This window comes from Mesoplodon mirus, assembly GCF_964341445.2.
Source record: "Mesoplodon mirus genome assembly, chromosome: 12".
Classification (NCBI taxonomy): domain Eukaryota; kingdom Metazoa; phylum Chordata; class Mammalia; order Artiodactyla; family Ziphiidae; genus Mesoplodon; species Mesoplodon mirus.
Genome location: NC_138988.1, coordinates 23,942,360 through 23,961,508, shown reverse-complemented (window position 1 = coordinate 23,961,508; position 19,149 = coordinate 23,942,360).

Here is a 19,149-nt window from a genome sequence, read left to right as displayed (position 1 = left end):
CCTGAACAAAATCAGGATTCTGGGGGCTTCCCTGGTGGCTCAGTGGTAAAGAATCTGCCTGCCAATGCAGGGGACACAGGTTTGAGCCGTGATCCGGGAAGATCCCACATGCTGCGGAGCAGCTAAACCTGTGCGCCACAACTACTGAGCCTGTGCTCTAGAGCCCATGAGCCACAACTACTGAGCCCACGTGCCACAACTACTTAAGCCCACGTGCCTGGAGCCCATGATCCACAACAGGAGAAGCCACCGCAGTGAGAAGCCCACGAACCACAACGAAGAGTATCCCCCGCTCGCTGCAACTAGAGAAAGCCCATGGGCAGCCATGAAGACCCAGTGCAGCCAAAAATAAATAAATAAAATTAAAAAAAAAAATCAGAATTCTGTCATCAAGGAGAATGGGGACAATGACTCTTGGTAGGCAGCCAACTGTGTCTGCCACAGGAGGGTGTGCAAGAAAAAGGTAATTATAATACATTGGGACAAGTGCTATGATAAGAAAGCATAAAAGAGGCTGTGGGGCCTCCCTGGTGGCACAGTGGTTGAGGGTCCGCCTGCCGATGCAGGGGATACGGGTTCGTGCCCCGGTCTGGGAGGATCCCATATGCCGCGGAGCGGCTGGGCCCGTGAGCCATGGCCGCTGGGCCTGCGCATCCGGAGCCTGTGCTCCGCAACGGGAGAGGCCACAACAGTGAGAGGCCCGCATACCGCAAAAAAAAAAAAAAAAAAAAGAGGCTGTGGCCATTAGCCAGCCTCCAAGATGGCCCCCAATGATCCATGAGTCCTAGTATTTATCTGCTTGTATTAGGTTGGTTCATTGGACAAATGGAAGTGACAGTATATGACTTTAGAGGCTAGCTCATAAAAGACACAGCCGCTTCTACCTCGTTCTCTTGGAGGGTCCGGTCTGGGGGAAGCTTTGTTGTGAGAACAATGTAAGTAAACCGTTGGGAGGCCCACCTGGTGAGGGGCTGACGCTTCCCGCCCACAGCCGTCTCCAGCTTGTCAGCCATGTGAACGAACCTCTTTGGAAGCAGCTCCTCCAGCCCCAGACAGACATTCAGTCCACTGCAGCTCTGGCTGATATCTTGACGGCAACCTCATGAGAGACCCCGTGCCAGAACTCAGCTAAGCTGCTTCTGAGCTGCTGACACACAAGAACCATAAGGTAATACATATGGGTTGTTTTAAGTCCCTTAGTATTGGGGGTGATTAGTTACAAAGCCATAGATAACACAGGCCTTAGTCTTAAGGCTCTTGGAATGGAATTTCAAATATTAGGGAGACAGTAAGGTGAGGTGGCGGGAAAGGAGGGTGAAAACCCAACGGACTAGGATTCAGGAAACCTGGGACCTTCAGTTCAGTTGTGAACTTGGGGCAAATTGAATCACTTCTTTGGATGGCATAAGTACATCCTGGGAAGGAGAGAGTAATAATTGTCAGAAAAATGAGAAAACTATCAAACGTTTGTAGAATAACCTCTATACTGTGATACAAGTCTCAGTTCTTTTCTCTGAGGTAGCCAATAGCTTATCTTTTTTTCCCCCATCTGTCTTGAAAGCAAAAATACCGGGACACCCACAGGACCAGGAGAGGTTGGACAGGAATGCAAGGGTCCACCATTAGGAAAAGCAAGTCGGCATGGAGGAATGGTTCAGAACCAAGGACAGTAGCCTACGTACCTCTGCCACTTCCCCCCACAGAGAATTTGGGGCTTGATATGCATTTTCTGGCATCCATTCTCTGATACGTAAAATTAGAGGAGTTGAGTCATACGCTATTTAAAACTCAGCTCTAATCTGTAAATTCATGATTCCAGCTTATTTGCACTGATCTCAGATCCCTGTCAAACACCTTCAGTTTCTGTTTATGTAGAAGGTCAGCCTTGGCTATCGGATGGACACAGCACTGAGGGTAATATACTGAACTCGCGTCAATTTGCCGAGGAAAAGAGGACAAGCAAAGGGTGCTAATTTATTTCTCTGTATTCAGCTGTTTGCTATCATTTGCCAAGCCCTGCAGAGGATAAAGCAGGGAGAAGTCACAGATTCTTTCCTCAAAAAGTCTGCAGTCTAGAGGGCAAGTGACAAGGACTCAAATAACTTTCTTACTGTGTTTCTCCTTCCTCCTTCATATACACACTGTATGCATCTCCCTACATAAGTCTGACTGTCAGAGAAGGATCTTAGAATTTTTTCTTTCATGTAAGTTTAATTTACTGAGTTACTGTTTACTTTAAACCTCATCTGTCTTATGGAATGAAGGTTAATGAGGCTATGATTACAGATTTTTAAAATTTTTTATTTTATTTAATTAATTAATTTATTTATTTTTAAAGAAGATGTTGGGGGTAGGAGTTTATTAATTAATTAATTTATTTTTGCTGTGTTAGGTCTTCGTTTCTGTGCAAGGGCTTTCTCTAGTTGTGGCAAGCGGGGGCCACTCTTCATCGCGGTGCGCGGGCCTCTCACTATCGTGTCCTCTCTTGTTGTGGAGCACAGGCTCCAGACGCGCAGGCTCAGTAGTTGTGGCTCAAGGGCCTAGTTGCTCCGTGGCATACAGGCTCCTCCCAGACCAGGGCTCGAACCCGTGTCCCCTGCATTAGCAGGCAGATTCTCAACCACTGCGCTACCAGGGAAGCCCTAAATTTTTATTTTATTTTATTTATTTATTTTTGTTTTTTATTTTTTTTAACAGACATTTTTTTAATTTGGGCAAGTCCGTTAAAATCTGTTCATTGGTAAAATAGGACTACGATGTTGGCTCTGCCTATTTGTGGCTTTTGTCAGCTTAGCAATCCTCTTTCCATTGCAGAAATAGTACCCCCAGCCCTAATTCCATGTGGCTCTGGCTGGACTGTCAATCATGTCTACTCTCTGGTCACAGTAGTGGCTATAGATATGAGCCCAGCCAATGGTGGTAAACTGCTCCATTGTTCACAGAGGTTGGCTCAAGGGATGGGTACATGGCCAAAGCAGGGCCACTTAGAATCTCTCCACATGATCTGATTTCTGCTTCATTTGGAATTGCAATCTACAAGGATGGTGTAAGCTTTAGTTGCCTGTAGGAAGCCATCTACAATAGGAGAAGATAACACTAATGTGTTCAAGAAAAATGAAGCTAAGATACAGAGAGGGAAGGAGTAAGAGAGAATGAGAGAGAAGAATGAGACAGGGAGAGAGGGAGAGAGAGATGTTGTTTGGCCTCTGGATCCAGCCAGGCCTGAATGTAGCACATTTTATGTTTGCCAATACATTCCCTCTTATGCTTATGCACGCTTAAGATATGTATCTTTCACCTGTAACCTAAAAGAATCCTGACTAACAGGCTAACTCTAAGAGTTATTATGAGGACCAAGTGAAATATTTGAAAGCCTTTTGTCAAACACAAAATATAAAAACTGCCATAATGTTCTCTGGATCTAATCCTTTAATCTCTCCATATGTCCTTAAGTGCACAATAAATATTATTCCTTCAATTCAGTTCTGCAGGCTCGATGCCCTGATGATGGGGAAAATGTTTAATTCTCCTTCCTTTGATATTAAGGTAAGTGTTTCATTTATCAAATTTCTCAATGAACTAAATAATAACCTGAAAGATATCGCGTTCTTTCTGTATGGGTTAAAAACGCATAACTACTCAGAGTTAAGTGCAAACAGCTTTTTGCATTACTTTATAATAAGACCCTTAAGGAAAACATTGCCCTCTTAATGTTTTGCTTAAATTGCAGTGAAATGGCTGCCATTTTGGATGATACAACACCCTACCATTCACTGCCCTTGATTTTATCTGCACTAAGATAAATCCATTACAGTGACATTCCTGAAATTCTGAGGCAGGACAAAAACTTTTGCAGATGTTCTCAGATTAACCTCTCTTTCTCTTTTGGAGGGGGGAGCTCTTTAGAAAAACTTGCATTTCTAAAGCAGTTTTAGGAAGTTCTTTTGGAGCCTTGACTTATAGTCAGAATTGTAATTAGTCTTATTTTTCTCCAAACTTGAAATATCTTTGCTGGAAACATGGGACTTTGTCTTTTCTCTGAAAGTAGGACATTTTGGAGTATAATTTAGACAAGTTGAAGATTTGATAGTTGAAGTGAAAGCAGCAGCTACAGTGGGGTCTAAACATTTGGTGGATCTGAGCTTTCCAACTGATAGAGGTGGTTTTGAGCCCTTAGGAAGCCACCCAACTCAGTAATTTCTAAAACTTGATCTATAGCCCATAGGTCTTCCTGATACGGTATTTTTTTTTTTAAGGTTTTTTTTTTTTTTTGATGTGGACCTTTTTTTAAAAAAAATTAATTAATTTTTATATTTATTTTTGGCTGTGTTCGGTCTTCGTTTCTGTGCGAGGGCTTTCTCTAGTTGCGGCGAGTGGGCCTCTCACTATCGCAGCCTCTCTTTGTTGCGGAGAACAGGCTTCAGACGCGCAGGCTCAGTAGTTGTGGCTCACGGCCCTAGTTGCTGCGCGGCATGTGGGATCTTCCCAGACCAGGGCTCGACCCCGTGTCCCCTGCATTGTCAGGAGGATTCTTAACCACTGCGCCACCAGGGAAGCCCCTTGATATGGTATTTAATAATTGAGAAAGTACTGGTCTTTTCTTGAATTTTTATGAGGACTTTCGGTTTCCTAGATTTTCATTATTACACACAGAGTCTGTTCCTAAAAACTTATTAAATATTTATTAAGGGGTTATTAATGTTTATTCAAATTTGATATCCAGAAACTAGGCTTATTGCACTTTTGAGTTACTGAGGCCTCAAATTCAGTGTTAATTTACTCTATGCCACCTATGCTGGTCCCATCTCTATTCCTCAGTAAGACCACATTCATTACCTATGCAGGGCCTTTGCACTTGCTATTTCCTCTGCCTGGGAACACAGTTTCTTAGTTCTTTAAACACTTGGCTCCACCTTGCCACTTAGGTATCAACTCAAATGACTCCTAAGAACCTTCCCTGCCCACCCCATTAGAACAGCCAGCTACCAGTCACTCTTGGTTACCGTATCCCATTTTGTTCTGTACATTGCTTTTTATGTTTATTGTCAATCTTGCCCTTGGAGTTTCAGCTCCCGAGGAGAAGACCTTGTTCATCTTGTTCACATTTGTATCACCAGCTTCTAGAAACTATGCCAGATGCATAAATAAATATTAGCTGGATGAAAAAAAAATCTGGCTTCCATGCAACTTTACACACTGATGTGCAGCTGTTAGATTCCTACCAGACATTGGGAGCAGGTGGCCTAGGTGGACTATGGTGGTTTTGGCTGCTCTAAAAGATGACTGCAGCCTTTAAAAAGCTTTAGAGTCACTTATCAAGAAGAAGCGTTCTTCACCTGGAATTCACAGATGGGTTCGAGAGGCACATGAACCTTCTGAAATTTTACACACGTTTTTCGGGGGAGAGGGGCAATGATGTTCTTCGTGTTCCCAGTGGGATGGGCAGCACTGGTTGAGGCCAATTTGATGCTAATCTAGGCCAGTCCAACCCAATGTTGCAGCGCCAAGCACACACTGGCGCTCCCAGCATCTCTGCCTTTCCAGCTTGGGCGCCCTGCCTCAGGCTCCGAGCAAGTAGTCAATCAAGTCCTTTTATTTGCCATTTTTTCATCTATCATATATATAGAGAGATTTATTTATTTATTTAAATTTATTTATTTTTGGCTGCTTTGGTTCTACGTGGCTGTGAGCAGCTTTCTCTAGTTGCGGCGAGCGGGGGCTACTCTTCATTGTGGTGCGCGGGCTCCTCATTGCAGTGGCTTCTCTTGTTACGGACGGAGCATGGGCTCTAGGCACGCGGGCTCATTAGTTGCGGCTCGTGGGCTCTAGAGCACAGGCTCAGCAGTTGTGGCGCACAGGCTTAGCTGCTCCGCGGCATGTGGGATCTTCCCGGACCAGGGCTCGAACCCGTGTCCCCTGCATTGGCAGGCGGATTCTTAACTGCAGTGCCACAAGGGAAGTCCCACAGGGCATTTTTTGAGGGCATTAACAGCTCCCCAGGCCTTGGGAATAGGAAGTGCCCATGAGCACCCGTTGTAAAGTTGTTGTTATGGGCAGTGTCCACAAGGCGGCAGCATTTCTTCATGCCCAAGTCGGGTTACTCGGGCAAGCAGAGGCTTAGCGAAAGTTGTCTTCCTGGGTTGTGAATGTGGAATGTGCCAAGTGCCAGGTGCCAGAATGTGGAAAGTGCCAGAGCAAACACCCAAGGGCTTGTGTCTCACTACTTCTTCCCCATTAAACTTCACCCCCCCAGACAAATCCGAAGCCCTGACTAACCACCCTGCCAAGGGTGCTGTTGTTCGTAGGTGGGTTGAATCGAAGGAAGGAGGCTGATGATGGGAACCCCAGTGCCAGGAGACATGGAGACTAGGGGGCTTTTGGAAGCTCCTACGGGCCGTAGGGTCCACCTTCGTTTGGGTGCTCTAGGCTTGGTTAAGTTGTAGGAGGGCCCGCCTGGATCTGCAGATTGTGGTCCCATGCAGAGCCAAACAGACCCTACGGGTTAAAGGGGGGGCTCGTTGGCGGGCACATCCTCCCCAGCCCTCTTGGCCAAACCACAGTCCAGCCACGGGACCCAAGCCTGCTCAGGCTCCAGGGATGGGTTACTAGCCCAAGTCAAGGAGGCTGGAGGGGAATATAGTAGGCATTGCTCTGCTCTGCTCTGCTTTGCTTTGCTTTGCTTCGCTTTTTGTAATTTCATTTCTATGGTATGTTGGAATATAGTTGACGTACAGTGTTGTGTTTGTTTTCGGTGTACAGCCGTCGGATTCAGTTATACATATACTTACAGTATATCTATTGTTTTCAGATTCTTTTGCCACAGAGGTTATTGCAGAAGGTTGAGTAGAGTTCTCGGTGCTGAGCATCAGGTCCTTGTGGATTATCTATTATACATATGTGTATTTGTGTGTATGTGTTTGTCCCAACCTACTAATTTATCCCTCCCCCTTCCCCTTTCCTTTATGTAACTGCACATTTGTGTTTTAAGTCTGTGAGTCTCTTTCTGCTTTGTCAATTAGTTCATTTGTATCTATTTTTCGATTCCACCTAGAAGTGATATGATACGCTATTGGTCTTCCTCTGTCTGAAGTGCTTCACTCAGTGTATGATCCTCCCAGGTCCATCCATGTTGCTGCCAATGGCATTATTTCATTCTTTTTTACTGAGTAATAGTCCATTGTACATATGTACCACATCTTTTTTTATCCATTCATCCGTTGGTGGACATTTTGCTGGTTTCTGTGTCCTGGCTATTATAAATAGTGCTTCAGTGAACGTTGAGGTGTGTGTGTCTCTTCGAATTACGGTTTCCTCCGGATATACACCCAGGAGTGGGAATGCCGGATATAGGGTAGCTCTCTTTTTAGTTGTTTTCAGGAACTTCAAGACTGTCCTTTATACTGACTGTTACCAATGTACATTCCCACCAATAGTGTAGGAGGGTTCCCGTTTCTCCACGCTCACCTCCAGCTTTATTGTTTGTAGACTTTTGACGATGGCCATTCTGACTGATGCGAGGCATTACCTTGCTGCAGTTTTTTTTTTTTTTTTTTTTTTGCGGTACGCGGGCCTCTCACTGCTGTGGCCTCTCCCGTTGCGGAGCACAGGCTCCTGACGCGCAGGCTCAGCGGCCATGGCTCACGGGCCCAGCCGCTCCGCGGCACGTGGGATCTTCCCGGCCCGGGGCACAAACCCGCGTCCCCTGCATCGGCAGGCGAACTCTCAACCACTGCGCCACCAGGGAAGCCCCTTGCTGCAGTTTTGATTTGCATTTCTCTAATAATTAGGGATGTTGAGCATCTTGTGTTGTTGTTGTTTTTTTTCTTTTCTTAAACAGTGTCAGTAAAATTTACCTCTTGAAATTTCCTTCTTGAGTGTCGGCCGTGTCTTGAATTCTTTTTGCATTACCTATCCCAGGACATTACTTGAGGGCAGGTGTCATTAACAGTCCCCCAGGCCTTGGGAATAGGAAGTGCTTTTGAGCAGCGGTTGTAAATTTGTTGTTACGGGAAATGTCCACAAGGCGGCAGCATTTCTTCATGCCTAAGTCGGGTTACTCGGGCAAGGGAGCCTTAGGGAAAGTCGTTTTCCCGGGCTGTGAATTAGAGTGGAAGGTGCCAGAGCAAACACCCAAGGGCTTGTGTCTCACTACTTCTTCCCCCTTAAGCTTCTACCCCCGCAGACAAATGCGAAGCCCTGCCAAACCGCCCCGCCGAGGGTGCTGTGGTTCAAAGGAGGGGCGACTCGCAGGAAGGAGGCTAGTTGTTGGAAACCCAGCGCAGGGGACGTAGAGTAGGGGTCTTTTGGGAGCTTCTCCAGGCCGTAGGGTCCACCATCGTTTGGGTGCACTAGGCTCGTTTAAACTGTAGGAGGGCGCGCCTGGATCTGCAGATTGTGGTCCCATGCAGAGCCAAACAGACCCTACGGGTTAAAGGCGGGGCTCGTTGGTGGGCACATCCTCCCCAGCCCTCTCTGCCAAACCACAGTCCAGCCATGGGACCCAAGCCTGCTCAGGCTCCAGGGAGGGGATAACAGCCCAAGTCAAGGAGGCTGGAGGGGAATATAGTAGGCATTGCTCTGCTTTGCTTCACTTTTTGTAAGCTCATTTCTATGGTATGTTGGAGAATAGTTGATGTACAGTGTTGTGTTTGTTTTTTGGTGTACAGCCATCGGATTCAGTTATACATATGCATACAGTATATCTATTATTTTTCAGATTCTTTTGCCACAGAGGTTATTGCATTAGGTCAAGTAGAGTTCCCTGTGCTGAGCCTCAGGTCCTTTTGGATGATCTATTGTACATATATCTATCTCTTTGTATCTGTTATCCCGACTTCCTAATTTATCCCTCCCCATTCCCCCTTCTTTTATGTAACCCCACGTTCGTGTTTTAAGTCTGTGAGTCTCTTTCTGCTTTGTCAGTTAATTCGTTTATATTTACTTTTCAATTCCACCTAGAAATGATATCATATACTTTTGGTCTTCCTCTGTCTGAAGTCCTTCACTCAGTGTATGACCAACACAGGTCCATCCATGTTGTTGCCAATGGCATTATTTCATTCTTTTTTATGGCTGAGTAATAGTCCATTGTATTTATGTACCACATCTCCTTTATTCATTCCTCTGCTGATGGTCATTTAGGTCAAACAACAAATATTTATTGTCACAGTTTTTGCAGTAGAAGCCCACGATCAAGGTGTAGGCAGGGTTGGTTCCTTCTGAGGCTGCCTCTCTCCTAGTTACTGGTGGTAGCTGGTAGTCTTTGGTATTGTTTGGAAGAAACTTCTTAAAATATTAAGTAGCAGAAAACAGATTGGACGCTGCTGTTCAGTATTGTACAAAATGAGACATTAATTCTTCTGTATCAAAGTTCTTCGCTGATTAGCAGCTCTCCCCGGAAAATTCAGGGTCTACCCAGACTCCTCTTCAGCGATAAGGAGTAGTTCAAGAAGTTGTACTTAAATTATGGAGCACAGAGCACCCATGTCTCTGCACTTTAGCATTTATATCAACATTTCTATTTTGAACCAAACTTTCTAGAAAGTCTCTCACTCATATGACAAGGCTCTCATAAGAAAAGACACTGTGCCTTGAGCACTTATTAATATTCATGATTATTTCTAAATGAAAACTAAAATGAAATGATGTTGTCAGGCTTAGGAAAATGCATTATGAAAAGTCACCAAATATTGCTATGCAGAGCATGCCGCTGAAAGCTTTAAAGATATAGTCAGTACATTTCAGTTTACCTAGAATCCCACTTTAGTAAGTCCAGAATGTAAGTTGAATTGCACGTGGTTTTCTATGTTAAATGAAACACAGTTGATAGACTGAGCATAAAGCTTATGTGCAAACCTGGCTTTTGAATCATAACAGACCTGGTTCTACTCCCAGCACCAGCCTTTTACTTTCTGAGCAAGTAACTGGACAAGTATTCCAAGCATCACTTTCCTCATCTCAAAATGCAAGTAAATATACCTGGCTCTTACGGTCATTCTGAGGATTAAATAAGTTAACTTACAAGATCACAGGGTACAGCATCCGTTGAAGGAAAGCACTCAGAAAAACGGCAACCATTGTGAAGTTAAAAACAAAAAAACCACTTTTTCCTTTGGTAATTAGAAAACCGTAAGTGCACGTGATCCTTTGGCTTGAACATGATGTTTATATAAATGGAATCTTTGAAAAGACATACCTGGATAATTTTCTTTCCATCTTGAAATAGGTACCCTACCAAATTGCAAAGGGATTTTTTCATTGTGTATTTTGTCTGTGGTATAAGAATAAGTTATACCTCCAAGTAATGGTTTTGAAAAGCCATCTATGCTTACATAGAGTACAGAGTTCTTTTTTTTTTTTTTTTTTTTTTTTGCGGTACGCAGACCTCTCACTGTTGTGGCCTCTCCCATTGCGGAGCACAGGCTCGGGACGCGCAGGCTCAGTGGCCATGGCTCACGGGCCCAGCCGCTCCGTGGCACGTGGGATCTTCCTGGACCAGGGCACGAACCCGTGTCCCCTGCATCGGCAGGCAGACTCTCAACCACTGCGCCACCAGGGAAGTCCCAGAGTTCTTTAAGGAAAAAAAAAAAAAAACTGGAGCAAATATTCTGGGTCTTCCATCAAAGCTGAGAAAAGTTTTGAGGTGCTATATAAGCATAAAAAACTAGGAATGCTGAACACTGTTACAGCCGGCAGGGGGAAACATGGAAGGAGCCGGTAGATGGTGGTATCCTTTACCAGTGACAGTCCTTGTGCCTGTAATACGTTGCTCTAATATAAATTCAGAGGATGCCTTCGAGCTTAGTAAATCAAAAATAGATTTGAACCTCATTGATTGAATTCTAAAAAATCAAATCATTCTTCTCCTGAAACATATTTGTAGTTACAGGATATTGCCTGAAATTTGAGATTATTAAGGAAAAAAGACCAGCCAAAAACAGAAGGTTAGAATTTAGAAGGTCTCGGATTTTCTGTTAACTTAAATTCACCATTTCCAAGTCTACCATGACAATATACCTAACCAGTAAAATAAATGCTTTCACTGAGGACAGGAGTCAAAGGACACCATATACTTTTTTTTTTTTTTTTTTTGCGGTACGCGGGCCTCTCACTGTTGTGGCCTCTCCCGTTGCGGAGCACAGGCTCCGGATACGCAGGCTCAGCGGCCATGGCTCACGGGCCTAGCCGCTCCGCGGCATGTGGGATCTTCCCGGACCGGGGCACGAACCCGTGCCCCCTGCATCGGCAGGTGGACTCTCAACCACTGCGCCACCAGGGAAGCCCTCTTTTTTCTTTTTTAAATTGAATTATAATTGACACACAATACTATATTAGTTTCAGGTGTACAACATAGTGATTTTATATTTTTATACCTTACGAAATGATCATGATGTCTAGTTACCATTCTTAATCCTGTTAACCTCTTAATCCTGTTAATTAAGTTTAAAAATACAAATTGTTAAAAAAAATAATAAATATTTTTCGGGACTTCCGTGGTAGTCAAGTGGTTAAGACTCCACGCTTCCACAGCAGGGGGCCTGGGTTTGATCGCTGGTCAGGGAACTAAGATTCTGCATGCCGCGTGGTGCAGCCAAAGAAAAAAAAATTAATAAATATTTTTAAAATGCCAGCAAATAACATAGAAGGAAAGCCTTCAACAGAGCATAATGAGGGGACTTCCCTGGTTGCGCAGTGGTGAAGAATCCGCCTGCCAATGCAGGGGACACGGGTTTGATCCCTGGTCCGGGAAGATCCCACATGCCATGGAGCAACTAAGCCCATGCACCACAACTACTGAGCCTGTGCTCTAGAGCCCGCGAACCACAACTACTGAGCCCACGTGCCGCAACTACAGAAAGCCTGCACACAGCAACGAAGACCCAACGCAGCCAAAAATAAACAAACAAACAAATAAATTATAAAAAACAAAAAAGAGCATAACGAGGATGCAAAATTAAGGTGAAGAATGATACAGTAAGACGTATCTATAATTGTTTAAAGACATACAAAGCCTACTCTGTGTGGTCAAATCAGATTCATCTGTAAGGAAGAAAGAGGCCTTCCACTGCCTGTTGTCTAGCTTTTATGGCCCCATCTGGAGGCCAGGGTTCAGAAGACCCAGCAATCCTGGGTGAGCATAGACCCACCCTGGCTAGCCACATCCCACTGGAATGTGCACTGTGTTTCTGTCTCGTTCTGCTTTGGAGACTTTCCTGAGGCCTTCATGGCCCCCATGAAAGGTGCAGCCCAAAAGCGTCGGGGAAGCTAATGCCCTGGGGTCCATCTTCAACCAGTGGGGAAGAGGAGCTTGCGTATGAGTCTGCCATCCTCCATTTCTTTAGGTGGATAATCCTGGGCAGTGTCTTGTGTGCAAAGTCCTGGTGGTACTGAGGCCCCGTTGCCCCCATCCAGTGCAGTCTGAGCAAAGGTACATTGACACTGGCTTTCTCAGCCCCACCTCCTTGCTCACTCGCGCTTCCTGGGACTCTGCCGATAGATGAATTGCACTGAAGTCCTTGTCTCAGAGGTTCCCAACGACAGCCACCCAGGGAGTGGCAGTCTCCGATAATATTCTGTAAAGTGCTGGGACTACAGGTGTCTCTCAGTTACTTTGACTTATTAAGGTTATGAAATGTCTCCTCCTGTGAATTAATGTAAATTGTTAAAAATTTAAATATTTTAAAAAGGTCAGCAAGTATTAGGAGGAATGCTTTTAAGAACGCATGTGAGAATGCAAAATTAAGTTGAAGGATGATACGGTAAGATTTTTTTTTTTTTTTTGTGGTACACGGGCCTCTCACTGTTGTGGCCTCTCTCGTTGCAGAGCACAGGCTCCGGACGCGCAGGCTCAGCGGCCATGGCTCACGGGCCCAGCTGCTCCTCAGCACGTGGGATCTTCCCGGACCGGGACACGAACCCGCGTCCCCTGCATCGGCAGGCGGACTCTCAACCACTGCGCCACCAGGGAAGCCCCGGTAAGATGTTTATACAATGGTTTAAGGACACACAAAGCGATATCTTACGTAATTGATGAGCCACATATGCTTATGGCTGAAGGATGTGTTCCAAATTCACAGTAGTGGCCTCCTCTGGGGAGGTAAACAGAAAAATGGGGCTTGTAAGGGCTACAGAGAGGATTTCAACTTAATCTGTAACTTGTGTCAGGTATTTTTGTTGTTGTTGTTGTTTTTGTGGTACGCGGGTCTCTCACTGCTGTGGCCTCTCCCGTTGCGGAGCACAGGCTCCGGACGCGCAGGCCCAGCGGCCATGGCTCATAGGCCCAGCCGCTCCGCGGCATGTGGGATCCTCTCGGACCCGGGCACGAACCCTGCATCGGTGTCCCCTGCATCGGCAGGCGGACTCTCAACCACTGCGCCACCAGGGAAGCCCTGTCAGGTATTTTAAAGAAAAGATTTGAAGAAAAGTGGAAACTGTTAACATTTGTTCATTTTGGTTGGAAAGTATGCAGGCATTTATTATATTTTCCTGTATTATGCATTTAAAAATTTTCCCAAATTAAAAAGTTAAAGCAGTTTTAAATATTTTCTAATAAGTCAGTGAATTCAAAACTTTTAAAAAGAATTAAGATGACCTGCATAAAATCAGCTCAAAGCAACAACCAATATTGCCAATTTGATATATTTTCCTCCAGATTTTTTCCTAACTTACAGTTTGTTGACTTGAAATGCAACTATTAGTCTTGTTTTCTTTAGAAGCCCAGAACTTCTATTGTTGATTATGGTAACCAGGGAGGAAGCATTGGTAACAGAGAAATTTTTAAAATATATTAATTTCTTCTCCAGAAAATGTGAGATTAGCACTATGAGAGTAAAGATGAAGTGTGACTGACTTCATGGTCACATAGTAAAGAACGTTTGCTCTTGCCCCAGATGGCTGACCACCCAATCCAGAATTTTTATTGGGAATAAACCAAGTTCAACCACATTTCTACCCTTTCTCTACCATCCATCTGTAAGAACTGTAACATACAAGCTTCATTCTATCTTCCATAAGTACTTCTGGCTACTGAGCTATTTTTTTTCTTCTTATGATTACAAATAACCTTCATTAAATGTGCAAACTGAACTTACAGTCTGGTATCGTGTGCGTAGCTGCCACTTGGAATTATTCAGTATTATTTTTTATTAATATACGTGTTGGGGGACAAGAGAACATTTTGATAAATTCTCCTGAAATGTGCCAGATCGTTGCATATTTAGAGTATCTATTTGCACAAAGCAATGGCGTGAACATATGGCTCACAAGTTCTGAAGCCTGATCCTGTTAGATAGATGAATGCTGGTAATTTATCATGTGCCGCCAGGAGTAGGGAGATGAATTGTAAAACCCTTTAATGGTTTCTGGCATCCAGGCAACAAACCTTTCTGGCCTTTCTCTGTCTGCCCTTGGACTCATCAGCATCTCTGTGAAGTAGGATCAAGGATGAAGTCCACATGAAACTTTTGCTCTAAGTTTTAAGAAACAGACTGACCGGGAGCAGACCTAAACAGAAAACATTACAGGCAGAAAACTACAAGGGCTTTTCCTCTGAAGTTTTTTTTTTTTTTTTTTGGTTTTTAAAAGAGCTTGCAGCTTCGCATACTGCAAACCTTTCTTTCTGTTTCACTTCTCCCCTCACCGCCACCCCATGGGAACCAGGAATAATAATTCCTAACGACCCAGGAGAAGGGGGTGGGAAAGTATGCTGCAAAGCCATGGAAGTGATTTGAAAACTCATGACTCCCTTCAAACTCGCCAGAAACTGTAAATAGGAACGCCTGGCAAGAGGGGAACAAGGGACAGATCTTCCACTTCTTCAGAATGCTCTTGAGCAGGAGGGAGGGAGAGAGCAGGAACGTTTCAGATATTTTGCACGAAACCTGCTTCATCCATTTTACAGCAGAGCTGCTTGGTTTTATGGGGGAGCAGTTATCTGGGCAGGACTCAGAGCTGAAGAATTTTGCTGCAGTGGCTGTTGGTGATGGGATGGGATTTAAAAATTTTCCTCCTTGGGGAGAAAAAGTCAACAGAATATTTGTTTTTTTGGAGTATGTGTCTATTACATGTCTGTTATGGACTGCATAATGTCCTCCCTAAATTCATATGTTGAAATCCTGACCCCCTCCTGCCCCCACCCCCCACCATGTGACAATATTTGGAGATAGGGCGTTTAGGGAGGTAACTGATATTGAATGAGGTCATAAGGGTGGGTCCCTAATCTTACGGGACTGGCGTCCTTATAAGAAGAGGAAGCGACACCAGAGATCCCACTCTCTCTCCACACGTACAGAGAAAAAGCTACGTGAAGACCCAGACACGAGGCAGCCGTCTGCAAGCCAGGAAGAGATCTCCCACCAGAAACCAACCCTACCAGCACCTTGATCTTGGACTTCCAACCCCAGAATTGTGAGAGAATACATTTCTGTTGTTTGGGCCACTTAGGCTATGGTGTTTTGTTCTGGCAGCCCAAGGTGACTCACACAGTGTCAGTTAACACCGGGAGGTGGACTTCATCTCACTTGGGTATGTTAAATGGCTCTGGATATATATTAAGGTCCTAGAGGTGGCGGCGTGATTAAGGGAATTGGCTGGTGGACTCAGGCAAGCCTTATGTGAATCTCAGTTAACTGCTTCCTAGGTGCGTGACCTTCAGCAAATGATCATCTCTCTGTGTGTTTCCTCATCTGTAGAAGAGGAATAATAATAGTTTATACCTGCAGGATTCTTGTGAGGTTAAACGCTTTAATGTACGTAGAGCATGTCACAGCGGCTGGCGAGCAGCTCTACAAAATGCCAGCTCTGTCGAGGTGGCTCAGAGCCTCGTGTGTTCACAGTTTTTTCACTTTACAAAGAACGTCCATAACCATGATTATGTTTGATTTTTATAGCCATCTTATGAGATTAGTTGGAAAGGCAATGCTACACCCACTTGAGGGAAGAGGAAACCCAAATTTAGAGAAGCCAAGAAACTTTCCCAAGCTCGAATTTCTAACAAATCTAATAAATCGAGCAGAGCCAGGCTTCAAATGAAAGTCCCCTGACTCCAAGTTCTGAGCTTTTTGAACTAAATTTGCTATCTCTCTGAATTCCTCCCTTCCCCCCTTGTTCCCTCTTTTCTCGTCTTTTTTTCACCAAACATGTATCGAGTTTCTATTACGCTCCTGGCATTTCCCCTCTTTCCCTGGACCTGTGTTTCTTTTCTCTTTATTCATTTTGGCCTGGATGCTAAGTGTGTGCTACGTGTGTGTGCAGGCATGTGCACGCCTGCTTGGGGACACGCCTGCGTGCCCACACTGGTGCTTCCCGTGCTGTCATCTCCGTGGGGATAATCCTCTGCCTTGAGTCTCTCCTCCTAACCCACCAGTTTTTTAGCTCTAAGAAGTCAGCACTCAGCTTTCAAGGACATTATAAATAGAGCCTTAACAGTACTCTCTTTTCTTTTCTGAAAACTGACACCAAACACAGGCAACCAGGACAAAAAGAAGGAGAACAGGGTAGTTGTCGAGCAGATAATCAATATCTTTAAATGATATGAGAGCAGAGATTCCCAAAAGGGAGGTGAAAAGAGACCTGAAAATGACAGCCTGAGAAAGCTTGCTGGGCTCTTCTAAGGGAGTGAGGGATAGGGTGTTGTTTGAAAAAGCAGATTTCATATTACAGTTTTCATATTTGGGGAGATGTCAAAAATATCTCTTATCCTCATAGCACAAACTATAGAAATGAAAGCTCCAGAGAATCTCCCTGACCCCTGCAGCTGTGTAGGAGGTGAGCTCTGAATTGTGAGGTGAGATTGGTACCCTGCATTTTTGGGCCATTTGGGATGTGAATTTTAAAAGCTGGGAAATGTTATTATGCAGGCTTCAGAAGAGAAGCAGGACCTGAAAGCTAGGAGTCAGTGCCTGAAAGGTTTCCATGGAGTTTGAACAGACCATCAAATCCAAATCCCCTATTTTACAGATGAGACAACTGGGTCACAGCAAGAAGTCTCTGGCTGGAGGGCTGGTGGTTACAGTGCCTCATCCAGCACTTGCTTCTCCCTGCAGGCTGGGGAATATTGGTGAAAGACCAGGGAACTTGCAAGCAGCCATCCTCTAATTCTAAGATAGAGAATTAAAATGTGCCTGGAGGAGGTTGGGACCCAACCCAGAGCATTGGCTCACTGGGCCTGCAGGAAGCCATTGCAGTGGAGGACTGCAGATTATTCTTATTGTTCTAGATGGGTTCTGAGAGTCCACAGCTTTTCAGGTAGGTCTTTCCAAAGACCTGAAGTGGTAGATTGGACAGTAAAGATGTGGAGGATCATGAAGTAGCTGTTGGCTTTCTGTGCATAAATAATGCCCCTCTAAGGAATAGGGTTTCTTATCCCGTACAACAAGCCACCTCCAAAGTGTTGGTGACCCTCTCCCTCACCCTTACCTTGACTCTGATACACACCCTGACTTTTCCCTGTCCTTTAGCTTGAAGCTGAACTGAATCCTTTCCTTCATCCTTCCCCTAAACCTGCCTCTGATCTTCACCATGTCCCTGAGCCTGATACCCTGACCCAGACTCTGACCCTGATCCTGACCTTGACACTGACTGATTCTCATCTTCACCCATTACGTTGAACTTGTCAAAGTCACCATGTTCCTGATCCTGACCATGACTTGCACACTAACCCTGACTGTTCACCCTCTTCAAGACCCTGACGTTCAGGCTCACCCTCACCGTCATGTTGATAGTACCCTGACCCTGACTCTAAAATGGACTCTGAATCTGACCCTCAGTTTGTTCTGACTATTATCTAATCCTCTCCATTGACCTTCAAACTAAATCTGACCATGATGACACCTTGAAACTGATTCTACTACTAACCCTACTCCTGAACTTGACCTTCAACCTGACCCTGATTTTCACCCTGATTATCATCCTCAACATGACCAACACCCTGACACTGATCCCGAACCTTACCTGACCTTGACCATCACCCTGACATTGACCTTCAACGTGATCCTTACCCTAAACCTGACCATGAATTGGAACTTCATCATCAACCTGACCCTGACCACAGATATGAAACCAGCTGTGACCCTCACCATGACCCTGAACTTGATGCTGACTGAACTTGACTGTAACCCTGATCTATATATTCACCCTGACTACTCTTTACTCTGAAAACCCCACACTGAATCTCTCCCTAACTCTGACCCTAAATGTAACAATGACATTGTCACTGACCCTCAGTCTTGCACATAACTTGATCCTGACCAGAACCCTCACACTTACACTCTGAATCTGACCTTTACCTTGTTCCTTACACTCACATTCCTGGTAGCCTGACCCTCACCCTTATCTTTTTCTGAACTTGTACTGAACTTTACTCTTATCCTGACCCTCATCACGAGCCTCACAATGACCTTGTCCCAAAATGTGACCTGACACTGACCTTCAACCTGACCCTCATCCTCCATGACCATCTCCCAAATTGATCCTGAGGTCACTCTAATGCTGGCTCTGACCTTCCCACCCTCAAGGCTTACTTGAGCTTGATTCTCAACTTGCCCCTACCTGTAACTGAACCTGACTGCCATCCTACCTTGAAAACCTTCACCCTGATCCTGAAGCAGACCCTGACTCAGACACTACTCTCACACTGACCCAGAAACTGAATTTGACCCTGAACCTTACCTGATCCTAAACTTTACCCTGACTTTCACCATGTCCCTCAAGCTGACACTGTCCATGACCATCAACAAACCCTTACTCTGACCATCCACTTCTCTCCGAATGTGACTTGACCTTCACCCTTACTCTGACTCTCATGCTGAATCTGACCCTGAACCTCTCCCTGAACTTCATCCTTGTTCTCACTGTGTCTGTAACCTTGACCCTTACCCACATAAGTGCACAGAGCCTCACCTTCATCAACCTGATCCTCACTCTGGTCCTAAAGCTCATATGTACCTTCTTCATGACCCTTATCCTCAAAGTGACTCTGACCTTGATGTCACCCGGACACTGTATCTGACTTCCTTACTCCTCAAATATTACTCTGTCTTTGATGATCAACCTGACCTTACCCTGTTCATCATTCCAAACCTGACAAACACCCTGACCTTGACCTGACCTTGACCCTTCTATGACTCTCACCCTGAACCCTACCCTCACTTT